Raw genomic sequence first — 12,319 nt, 5'->3', positions numbered from 1 at the left:
TTTCTCCTAATTAAACTTGTATGCTTAATGGTCAATCATAACGGCCTAGTAGTTTTACCAACAGCTGTTATGTAAGCCTACTGTTATCAAGCCGATCACAATTAATGTGTTCCATGTTTACAGTTAGTTCAATAGTTTTAATGAATCATTGAAAAAGCGGCCTTGCCGCTGTATTTTTTTCTCGTGCACCTCTTAACAAGACACTCACTTAGAACATGTCTGCTTCCTCCAGACCCCTAAGGAACCGGTCATCAATAAAAGAGAGCTGTTGACAAAAAACAATACTCGCTGTCCCCTTCACGCTCAGAAACAAACACTCTCACTCTTCCTCGTGGACAGCGAGACCAAACACTTTATAAAAGCATTTCACTAGTATTATAAAAAGTTTATTAAAATCTCAACACATTATAGTCAATAACAAAACAAAAAGAAACTAAATGCAAGTCATAATCCTTTACAGGCTTTGATTACAAAAATAAATCTTCAATTTCTATATCAGTTTAGAAAAACAAATCAACAAGGAAATTAATTTTCCATTTTTTAAAGCCTCAGCTTTACCCAAGGCCACCATGTCTAGCCATACATAATCTCTTATTTTTACAATTGCAATTTTACAAAAAAATCATTAACAGTAGTCTCAATTTTTAAGTTAAACACATCTTGATTTCTCACTATCCACAATGCCTCTTTTACACAGTTAATAATAATCTACCCTTTTTCACTGGCATTTGTTTTAATCCCATTCTTTGGCCCGTACAGTATCAAGTTTACACAAATATATTGATCTCTAATAAATTTCTTTGACCATCTCGTCACTCTTTTCCAGCATTCTTTTGCATACACACATTCAAAAGCACATTGGATTATTTCTGCAGCTGTACACTCCTTTCTTAAACATTTGTTTGATTTTACCATATGCTTCTTATAAAAATGTTCTTTACATGGCAACGTCCCATGCACTGATAACAATGCCAAATCTTTTTGTCTATTATTTAGCCTTGAATAATTTACATTTTTCCATATGGTTTCCGAGGCAATGTCATTCAAGAGCCCTACTCTGCACAGTTTTCCACTTTTCTCTTTCTTTTTTATTAATTCTTTTGCTGACCCCCTTGTATCTTCTCACACAAGTTATTTTGCACTATAAAGTTCATTGTTTTCCTGACTAAAAAAGGCAATTTGTCACTATCAGGCACTGTATGTGTCAGTTTCATTAAACCCATTTTCCTCAAAAACTGACCAAAATAAAACCTAGCAAAGAAGCTATATTTTTTATTTATTTCAAATGCTGCATTAATTGTGTAATACACAAAATGCACCCATAGAACTTAAATGACATTTGGAAAACCTTTCCCACCCTGGTTTCTCTGTACCATTAGAGTTTCCCTTTTCACCTTTTCATATATCCCTCCCCCAAAAAAACTGGAAACCCTGCCTAATTATTGTTCTGCTCGTCACCAACTTGGGTGGGAACACCCTTGCCACATATAATAAAATTGGCATCAATATCATTTTAACAATTAATAGTTTCCCTTCAAGGGTCAATTGTCTCGATCTCCAATATTCAATTTTTATTTTTTGTTTCCTTAAAACTTCCACCCAATTCTTTATACTGTTAATTTTTCTATCAAAAACCACTCCTAAAATCTTTACCCCCTCTTCCTCCACTATTAACACCTTCTCAATTTTCTTCCCACTCCTCCATACACATGGCATGGCTCTTTTCTATATTCATTTTAGAAGCAGAAGCTATTGCAAATAGCCTCATAATATCTAAAGCTTTGTGAACAGAATAATCATCTCTGCAGATATCGAGTTACATCATCCATGTAGGCGATTAATTTCACACCCTGTTGTCCTGAACCCGGAATTATCACCCCTGTTATCTGTTTTGATTTCCTTATTTTTTCTAATGCAGGTTCTAATGCAAGTATGTACAGTAGCGGTGACAAAGGGCACTCCTGCCTTACTCCAGAATTTACATGAAATATCGGTGACAATAAACCATTAACCACAATCCTACCGCTGGCCTTTTGAAAAAGCATTGTAATCCTTTTAATAAATACTGAATTAAATCTCATATATTGAAAGACTTTAAACAGATATTCCTGGTCCACCCTGTCAAATGCTTTCTCCTCATCTATATTAATAAGGCATAAAGGGAGTCCCCTCTCCTTTGCATATAAACATGCATCTCTTATTAAATTTAGATTATCCCCTATCATTCTTCCCGGGATACCACACACCTGGTCCGGATTAATTAATTTATCTGTTACTTTTTGTAATCTGCCCATTATAGTCTTGGATAAAATTTTGTAATCACAACTTAACAGTGTAATTGGCCTCCAATTTTTCAAGGAATTTCTATCCTCTTTATTTTTAAATAAAATTGTTATTACATCTTCTCTCATAGACTTTCCTAAACTTTCCCCCTCAAAGCTTTCCTTAAGTATTTCCATTAAATCATATTTAATCTCTTCCCAGAAAAACTGATAAAATTCAAGGGGAAGACCATCTAGACCTGGAGTCTTCCCCTTTCCAAATGAAAAAAAAAAACACCTGTTTCACTTTTTTCATCCTTAATTTATGAATTAGATTAATATTATCTTCCTTGCATATTTGACACTCCAGCTCTCTCAAAAATAAATATTGCACATCACTTTCTGTTTCCCTCTTTCTATACAGATATTAATAAAACTTTTTTGTAACATTTAAGATGTCATTCATTTCTGTTACCACTTTCCCTCCACATCTCTTAAACTTTGCACAAAACTTTTTTCTTCCCTAATTCACGAAAGAAGAAACGACTGCAAGTCTCATCTAAATGCTTCACCCTAGCTCTAAAGCGCACTTTCTTTTCCCTCTCACTAAATAAATCAGAGAGTTTGTGAATAATTTCTTTAATTTTGGCGCCTAAATCAAAGCCTTCCCCTTGTAATTTTATTAGATTTTGCACTCTTTTTTGAAGTTTCTAATAACTATTTTTATAACTTTGTGCTTGTTTCCTCCCCAATGTTATGAAATAACCCTTATTACGAGACTTTACCATCTCCCACCATTCACTTATGGAATCAAAACACACCTTCAACTCTCTCCATTCCAAATACCTTTTCTTATAGGAATTAATAAATTTTTCATCATTTAATAAATTACAGTTTAACTTCCACACCCCTTATTCATACTCAGTTCCCCGGAAATTCTACTGAAATCTTTAACATTCTATGGTCTGAAAAAAACACAGATTCTAAACTAAAATTCTTAACATTTACAGAGCTTGGAACAAAACAAAAATCTATCCTTGAAACAGTGGAACTATTAGACCACGTGTACCCTGGGTCAGAGGGACAAAAACTTTCTGCAACGTCTATTAAACCCGCATCATTTATCAGAATTTTCAAAATATTACCAGATACATCTATTTTTTTTTTTTTTTTCTGGTCTTCAATTAATATGCCACAATTAAAATCCCCCGCTACAAGCAATTTTTTATTAGTAACTAAAAATACCCTTAACTGTTCAAACAATTTAACTCTCTCAACCCTTGACTGAGATCCATGTACATTTAGTACCCTCAATTCTGTATCTCTATGTTTAATATCTACAACTAGTAAACATCCCGGGAATACTTTGTGTATTTCCCCTACCATAATATTTAGGTTTTTTAATAAAAAAACAAGCCCTGCAGCTCTCTTTGTATTTGACCCAGACCACACAGATTCTCCCACGTTCCATTCCTGTTTAAGCTCTTAATAGATCAGAGTACGGGATACCACACTCTTGCAAACTAAAAATATCTGTCTCAATTGATTTTAAACAACCAAATACACTTTTGCATTTGTTCGAACCCTGAAATCCTCTAACATTTACAGGAGCAATATTGAGCAACATGAGTAATGTCAAAAAGAAGAAAAACTGTAAACCCTTCTGTGAAGGGGAACTGCCCCATCTATATGAATGTGTTTGGAACTGGCAGGGAGGGGTTAAATTCCTCCCTGCCAGGAAAACATGTGAGAATGTGGCTGGAGCTCTAATTGAATGATTAGTAATTATTGGTTAACTGGACTCCAGCCGCAGGGGATAAAAGCCAGTTTAGAGGGCCTGGCTGGGAGGTGTGTCCTTTTGTTTGGGAGTTTGCTTTGTGTTGGAGAGTTTTGTGTTTAGAAGAAAGGAGTGTCTTGTTTTAAAAGACTTGGATACTGGCAGTTTATTTTGGAAGTTCGCTTTGATTATTTGGGTTTGAACCTCTTTCTGTTGAAACTTGTGCCTGTATATTTGATTATTTTATTTAATAAATAACTTTATTTTTGAATATACATTGTCTCTGAGCCTCAACCCTCTGTCATCCTGTCACACCTTCTTTCCCCTCATTTTTGTACATCAGAATTATCCTTCTTTCTGTTCCCTTTTATCTTTCATTTCCCCACCTCCCATTCACCTTCTGTGACACCCTCCCCCTCCACCTTATCAGTGTCCACATCAGCAATGCTCTCCTCAGTGTTTCCGTCATCTGATTGTTGCTCTTCTTCTGCCTGTGTTTTGTCCTCTGCAGCGTTAGAACAGCCAAACAGCAACAAAAGACGCAATGTAATTTTCCTCCAGAAATGCTATGCATTCAAACTCATGTCTGACTACTTCCTGGCCCTAATGGAAGAAGCAGGGTTTTTCCTGTAATCTCCACTCTCCTCCATTTTCTCTGACTCAGGTGTACCCCCTGAGCTTATTTTTGCTGTCTGAGAAGCAGATAACCCCCAGACTTTCTTTTTTATATCAAACCCCTCCTCTTCTTCAGGCTTGCATTTCACAGGTCACTTCCTTTGATCTGCAAACCCCTCCTCCTCAAATTCAAACTCACTAGAGCTCGACGACGAAGAACCCTCCTCCAAGCTCTCCCCTTCGTTGCCAAACTGTGCCTCTTTGTTTACCTGGCTCTCTGCTTCTGTCTCTTTCTCAACCACCGCAAGTCCCGAAGCTTGCAGACCCTCTGATCCTGCCTCCTCCTCCGCCACCGCTGGCCTCGACGCTCGCTGCATTTTTACAAAATTAGTGAACAAGTCTAGGCACATTTTAAAAAAACATGACCTTCTTTGCCACACAAGTTGCATTTCTTTTCTTCAGTACGGAAAGAGCTGATGTGAGCCCCACCGCAGTTCTTGCATTTCACAACCTTGCATGCAACTGGTAAGTGTCCCCACCCCCCACAGTTGCGGCATAGCTTTGGCATTCCATAACAAAACCCAGAGTAGTCACCAGAGAATAGTTACTTGGCAAATGTCTCACACCATTAATCCCATTCGGGTCTTCGTGGAGTTGAATGAGCCATTGTCTAGCTCTTTTTCACACACCGTCAGTGTCCTTTACTTTTCTGCTACCGGACTTAACTTTACAATTTTTTTGTAGCCAGGTATCAATATCATAGTCATTTACAACCTCACTATAAAACTGAATTGTAACGACTTTTATTTCTCTGTCCGACAAAGGTTCAACTAAAAACTGACTTAGTGGTGCGTCTTTTTTCTTCTTAATATACACTTACAAACATGTTTCCATTGCTCCGTTACTCACAAAGCTTACGTCGAAGCTCAGAGCAATTCCTGGATGCTTGAACAAACAGATCAAATTCTCCGGTTTCACTTCCAGCAGCCGCTGCAAGATCGGCCTACTGAAATCCAATCTTGACAAAGACACTTCTTTTTTGTCACTCCAGTTGAAACAAAGCACGTTAAATCGGCGCACACCTCCTGTCGCCGTCATCATTCCAGCTCCCTATGTTAGTCTCTCCAAAACCCACTCAGAAGCCGAATGTCTTCCTGGAACACACACTTGAAAAAACACTTGAAAAATGATCCCTTTAAGTATTGTCTTACGTAGAAGTGGCCGACCCTCTCCCTCCAACTCTGAGTGGCACAGGTAGCTGTGCCAGTGACAAATAAACAAGAGCAGTTTCATATAATGCAATTACTGTAGTCCAGTGAGGTGTTACAATAACATTACAAACTCATTCCTGACTGCAGGTTGTTAAAAGCTTCATTGGGTTCGAGTTTCTCGTATGATTTAAAAGTACGAGCCAGTTGCCTCATCTGCATTGTCTGCTTTCCTCCAGTGTAAAGTATAACAAATGTTTGCTTAAAAGCCAATTGAATCATAAATATATGGTTTCCATTGTAGCTATTTACACATACTGCTCTGTTGGACTCCCACGGTGTTATCTAACAAAATGAGTTCAGCAGCTTTGGTCTATCATGCAGAAATGACCAGTCATGGGTTGCATCTCTGTGGAGCCCAAACCATGGGTACAGGTGTCCACCTAGGCACTGCAGGTCCGGCAATCACACTGTGCACTCTCTGGTCAGCAGGTTGATAGGTAGGTTCCCCTAAGCGATTGTAGGTATACAACTTCCGTGGCTGTCTGACTCGTTTGGATCGGCTGTTCCCTCTGCGTTCAACTTCTTCCTCTTCACTTTCATCAGTTTCTCCTGATAGATTGTGGTTGTTTATATCCTGTTCCTCATCCTTGGGCTGGGCCTTTTCAGAGTTTTCCTCCATCTGTGGTCTGGCTGAGTAGGAAGTGCTCACCTCTTGAATTCCTCTGCTTCTGGGTCCAAGTTTGTTTCTTCTTTTATAACTGTTCTAGGTGCTGTTATGAAAACATCATATGGTTCATCAGAGCTTTCAGCATTTTCTTGACTCACTGAAACAGTGTGGTTTCTGCGCCGGGATGTTTTTTTTTTTCATTTGACTGTGGGGTTTTCGTTTTGCTGTGCATTACCACCGATTTGACCATCTACAATATATGGACAGGGCATTAGCAAGTTTCTGGCAGAACTCTTCCTTCTAATGGCTCAACCTCATAAACTGGGCTGTCTGTCCCTCTTCTTCTTTTCACTGTATGTATTCTATCTTCCCAGTGTGCACATAACTTCCCAGGTCCTCCTCTCTCAGACAAGTTTCTTACCAGCATGTGATCTCCTGGTTCCAGAACTGAACTCCGAGCTCGCTGATTGTAATACTTGTTTCCTCGTGCTGCAGATTTCTTCCAGTTTATAGACAAAATCTCTTAGGCTTCCCACATAGCTGTTTTCCAATTTTCTGCATAACTTTCATGGGACTGCTTTTCCATTTCTTCTTCTCCTCTCGGAAAAGTCAGGTCGACTGGTAGCTTCGGTTCTCGACCAAAGAGCAGAAAAAATGGGGAAAATCCAATTGCCTCATGGACAGTCAAATTATAGGTATGGACCATTTTATTTAGGAAATCCTTCCAGTTCAACTTCTGGACTTCTTCTAGTGTCCGCAACATGCCAAGTAATGTCCGGTTAAAATGTTCTGCTGGGTTTGCTTGGGGTTGGTAGGAAGTTGTCCTTGAGTTAAGTATTCCACTGTATTCTTGCAGTTTCCGGAAGAGTTCATTTTCAAACTCCCTTCCTTGGTCGTGATGGATCTTTGACGGGAAACCAAATCTCAGGATGAAATCATTGAATATTTTCTGGGCTGCAGTCTTCCCAGACTTGTTTGATGTTACATAGGCCTGAGCAAACTTGGTAAAATGATCTACAATTGCTTCTTTCTAAGTGCCTGTAATCAATGGAGATCATCTCAAATGGTACAGTTGTTACATTGTTTTGTAGCTGAGTTCTTGGTGTTCGATTTGGTTTCTTCTGTTTTAGACATCTACACACTTTAGTTATGTAGTGCTCGATTTATTCTCTCATTTTCGGCCAATAGTAATGATCTCTGACTAAAGCAAGCATCCTGTCAGCTCCCAAGTGCCCCATCTCCTCGTGAAGTTGCTTGAAGACTACCGTCTTATGCTTCTCAGGCATGACCAGTTGAAGTTTTGTTGCTGTTTTGCGACGAAGTATTCCATTCTTGTCCACTTGCAAGCGAGGCCACTCTCTCAGTAGATGTCTTAGGTTCTTTTTGCCTTTCTTTTTTCTTCAAAGTTAACTGGGTCCTCTTTCTGGGCATCTCTGATATCCTCAGCCATCAGTGGTTGGGCTGTAGTCACACATTTGCATACAGTTTCTGCCAACATCCTCCAGTCAACATCACCTCTTTCCTGATAATCAAGTGCTTCTTCCATTGTAGCTAGAGTATCAGGCTGGCACTCTTGTGTACACTTGGTCATCAGCTCCTCCATCTTTGTGGGACTCCTTGATAAGAAGTCAGCATCTCTATTGGCAGATTCAGGATGGTACTTTAAAGTGATAATCTGCAAGTTCTGCCACCCAGTGATGGCCTGTAGCATTTAGCTTGGCTGTCTTCATTATATAGGTCAATGGATTGTTGTCAGTATATACTGTAAAGTGAGACGCATAGAAGAGGTAGTCATGGAAACGTTCGAGGCCACTCTCTCAGTAGATGTCTTACTGTCAAAGTTCGGGATCCATAAGCAACAACCCTCGATGCTTCCTCCTGCCTCTGATACAGGACTGCTCCCAGACCTTCTTCTGAAGCATCAACATGTAGCACAAATGGCTTTTCAAAATCAGGGTATGCCATCACTGGTGGGCTTGTCAGGGCTTCCACTAACCTCTCTAGTATGTGCTGATGCTTCTCAGTCCATTCTACTGGTTGGGATGGTGGCGGTTGGAATGACCGCTTGCCCTCTGTTCTCCCTTTTGAGCTCTTCCTCCTTAACCCTCCCCCTCTGGGAAGTGAAAGCAGTTCATAGATCGGCTTGGCAAGTCTGGAGAAATCTGGTATGTACCCTCTGTAATAGCTCAGGAAACCAATCAATTTTCTTACTTATCTTTGCAGGCTTTTCAGTTTTCAGTGCTTGGACTGCAGCAATGTCTTTTGGATTTATGCTGCATCCATATTCAAAGATGACACGTCCCACGTAGCAAACCTCTCTCTTGAAAAAGTCACATTTTGTATGTCTCAATTTTATTCCACATTGCTGCTGTCTCTGTAGAACCTTTTGAACATTTTCTAGGTGGCTTTCAAAATCACTGCTGAAAACCAGGATTTCATCTAAATATGGAACACACACATTGTCTCTCAGGTCTCCAAGGGTTTCTTCCATGTAACGTTCACATTCTGCTTTCCTCTTTAATGAACCCTTGATGATATGCTTTGCCCTGATCAAGCACAGTAAACCAGGAATTTCCACCCAAATTTTCAAGAATTTCTTGAATTTTGGGAATTGGGTGACGATCAGGAAGTGTTTTCTGATTGAGCTGCCTGTAGTCTACGCATAGAAAGTCCACCATCCTTCTTTCTCACGCAAATCACAGGTGATGAGTAGGAGGAGCATGACTTCTGAATCCACCCACGATTAAACAGGTCCTGGATGTGATTCTTGACTTCCTGGTATAGCGGTCTCAGAATGGCATTGTATGTTTTTGTTACCAGGATTTTGTCTTTAAGTGTAATCCCCATGTTCAGGTCCGAAATGCAAGCAATGCCCCAATCGTCTTTAGTAGAGGCCTTGCTCTCTTTTCTCAACATCTCTCTGACAATCTGCTGTTGTTCTGTTGAAAGATGACTGAGATCTACTGGCGGGTCCCACAGCTCTTGTTTTGGCTCTTCACTGCATAGCTCCTCTTCAGCTTTCGTGACTGTGGTTGGCTTTGACTGGTGTGACATTTGTTTTTGAAGTGGTGGTGCGACATTTATTGGATAGGCAGCAGCACTAGCTTGTAATCAACCTAACACTGTCCTATTCCAGAGAGTGATGTCATTATCTGTTATATTTTCTACGGTCACTACCACACACAAGTTATTTTCTGGTGAGAGTTGGATAAGTTGTTCTTTGACTTGCAACCCTTGCATCCAGGGAGTTTCTTCATTGGGTTCAAGCACCATTTGATTGTTCAACTGGAAGGCCTTGTTCAATCTCCCACATTTCACATCTACAATTTTATGTTTGGGAATAACAATGTCTTGTTGGCCCATTCTCACTAGTGAGGAATTAGATTTGCTCTCATGTTTCTTCAGCAAACTAAGAAGAGATCTTGCTTTCTTAGTCCCCACTTCTAAAGCTTAGCTCAAGCTTTGCACACACTGTGTGAGTGATACTCCTTTGTCTGTTGATAGCCCGCTCAGCACCAATTCTTCAATTACATTGAATCCTAGAATTGGCCTTTTCAGGGAGCTGGTACTTGCAAGGAATGAAACTAGGAGTCTCTCGTTATTCCTGCAGTTGGTGGTGGTTAGACTGAAGTTGACTTCTATCCAGCCTTCATATGGAATGGTTGTACCATTGGCGGCTGTCAGTTTTAGCTTGGTTTCCCCTTCCAGTAACTCATCAACAGGGCTCATTACAGTTTCTGGTAAGTATTTGTTTTTCCAGTCAAGCCCCACTATTGATACCTGTGATCCCGTGTCCCATAGCATCAATGTACTATTTCCTCCTAAGGAGCCTTGTACTAAACATCTCTGCCCCACCAGCTTTGAGGTCTTCTTCTGCTTCTTTGAGAGAGAGAGTTATTGGTATGGTACTGACCTTCATCTGTCTCAACGGTCAATTCAGCACTAGCAGCTTGTTGCACCATCGCCATTGCTTGCCTCTTCCCTCGGCAGCCTATAGCCCAGTGGCTGCTGCTACCACACTTGTAACAGTGCACACATCTGCCTTCAGGATTTATTTGTTCACAACGAGAGCAGCGCCTTCATCTGGCTGGTCTGATCGTCCTTTTTCTGATTCTGCAATGGCTGGCCTGTGTCTTTTACAGCTTGTTTTCTTGAAAGAGATGCAACTTGATTACTTGTTTTCCTGGGCAAGAGATGCAACTTGATTACTAAGGTTGTGTAGTGCTTCGCAGGTTTCTTAGTTACCGGATTCCAGTTTGTTCATCAAAGTGTTTTCTCGTGGTGCTTTACAATCTTTGGCTCTGCTGGGGCCCTCCTGTTCTCTTCCATAATCATCAGCCACTGCATTGACTCTCACTGATCTGTGCTTAGTTGCTGTCCGTTTCTGTCTTCTCTCTTTCTCCATGCTGTAGGCTATATTCATTTTCTCCAGTAGGATCTCATCATCCATGTTTGAGTCTTGCAAGTATGACTTGACATCTGCTCTGATGTTGTCATTATGCAAGCCTGTCATCATTGTTTGCAAGAACTGGTTTTGAACAAGCATTGTATTTCAATCCACATTTGGCTTTTTCTGAATCAAAAAGCACTTTTTGTCTCAATTCCATAACACGCACAAGGAATTGAATTGGTGTCTCTTTAAGCTCTTGGACCGCACAGGTCAGTGAATGATACAATTCCGTTGCATTGTTTTCTGTATAGTGAGTTCGCAAGATTTGCCTTAAAGTGGACAAAGTCAAATCAGTTCTGCTTTCTAGGTAGCTTCTTAACTTTAACTCTGGAATAATTGCTTGATTGACGGTTTCCACAACTCCTGTCTCATCATGGCCTTTTTTCAGAGATTTGACAATCATGCTTTCTAAGCTACTGTAGCTCAACTTCTCCTGTTGACCTGATTCTCCAATTTGTCCTACAATTCTCAAATCTCTTCTGTATAATGGATGAATGTTTGCATGGCCTTTAGCATTAACAGGCATTGTATCCATAGAAACGGTACTATTAGGTCTTGAGTTGATAATACTTTTAGTTGCAATACCGCTTGTCATCAGCTGAGGTGGCCTTTCTTGCTGCAATGTGGTAGAATCATTTACTACATTCACTGGCTCTACATTGCTTACTGCAGACGGTGGAGATGTTTTCGCATTAGCATAGCTTTCCGTTCTCAGACAAGCAAGCTGATCGTTAAGTTGAAGAAGCACTGACATTCCCTCATCTTCTCGGTTTACTACATCATCCCCTTCCAAATATGCAATAATCAGTTTTCTCAGAAAACATGGAGCTTTCGCTGGTGCGCCTTCGCCTTCTTTTACAGTGATATCTAACAGTTTGCATATCTCCCTAAATTCATCCATTGTTAAAGGCAATAGCTTCCCTTCTACCTCTGTAAAGAGAGCCGTAAGGAATAAAAACGTAAAACAAATCACGCTTACCACCGTCTCTGCTTCAGGACAGCCTTAAGAATTTTGCTAAAATGGCATCTCCCCTCGTGGTTTTCTCCCGAGAGAGCAGTCTGGCTTAAAAAAACATGTTTATTTATTTATTTTTTGTTCCTTTGCTTCATTACGTAGTTGTTGTTGATGTTGTTGTTTTTTTTTTTTTTGACCGGGCGGAAAGACCAATTTTATGTTGCACCCTTTCAAAGAAACACGCAGCAGCTTTCTTTTTTTTCTTCTTGCAACTTTATTGTGCCACGGTTCAAATCAGTTTTACACTAAAGCAAGGCATATCATTTCTTTACTCATGGACTCATACCCGACAGGACTTCAGCTCACACAGTTGTATTTTCTTT

General features: G+C 40.0%; 1 pseudogene; it reads right to left on the bottom strand.

The window, feature by feature from the left end:
- Positions 1-203: 203 nt before the first annotated feature.
- On the bottom strand, positions 204-399 carry LOC121310352 (annotated as a pseudogene).
- Positions 400-12,319: the final 11,920 nt, after the last annotated feature.

The sequence above is a fragment of the Polyodon spathula genome, unplaced genomic scaffold (assembly GCF_017654505.1).
Source record: "Polyodon spathula isolate WHYD16114869_AA unplaced genomic scaffold, ASM1765450v1 scaffolds_2048, whole genome shotgun sequence".
Lineage (NCBI taxonomy): Eukaryota > Metazoa > Chordata > Actinopteri > Acipenseriformes > Polyodontidae > Polyodon > Polyodon spathula.
Note: the sequence above shows the minus strand (reverse complement) of the source record. Positions and strands in the feature narration are given on the sequence as shown.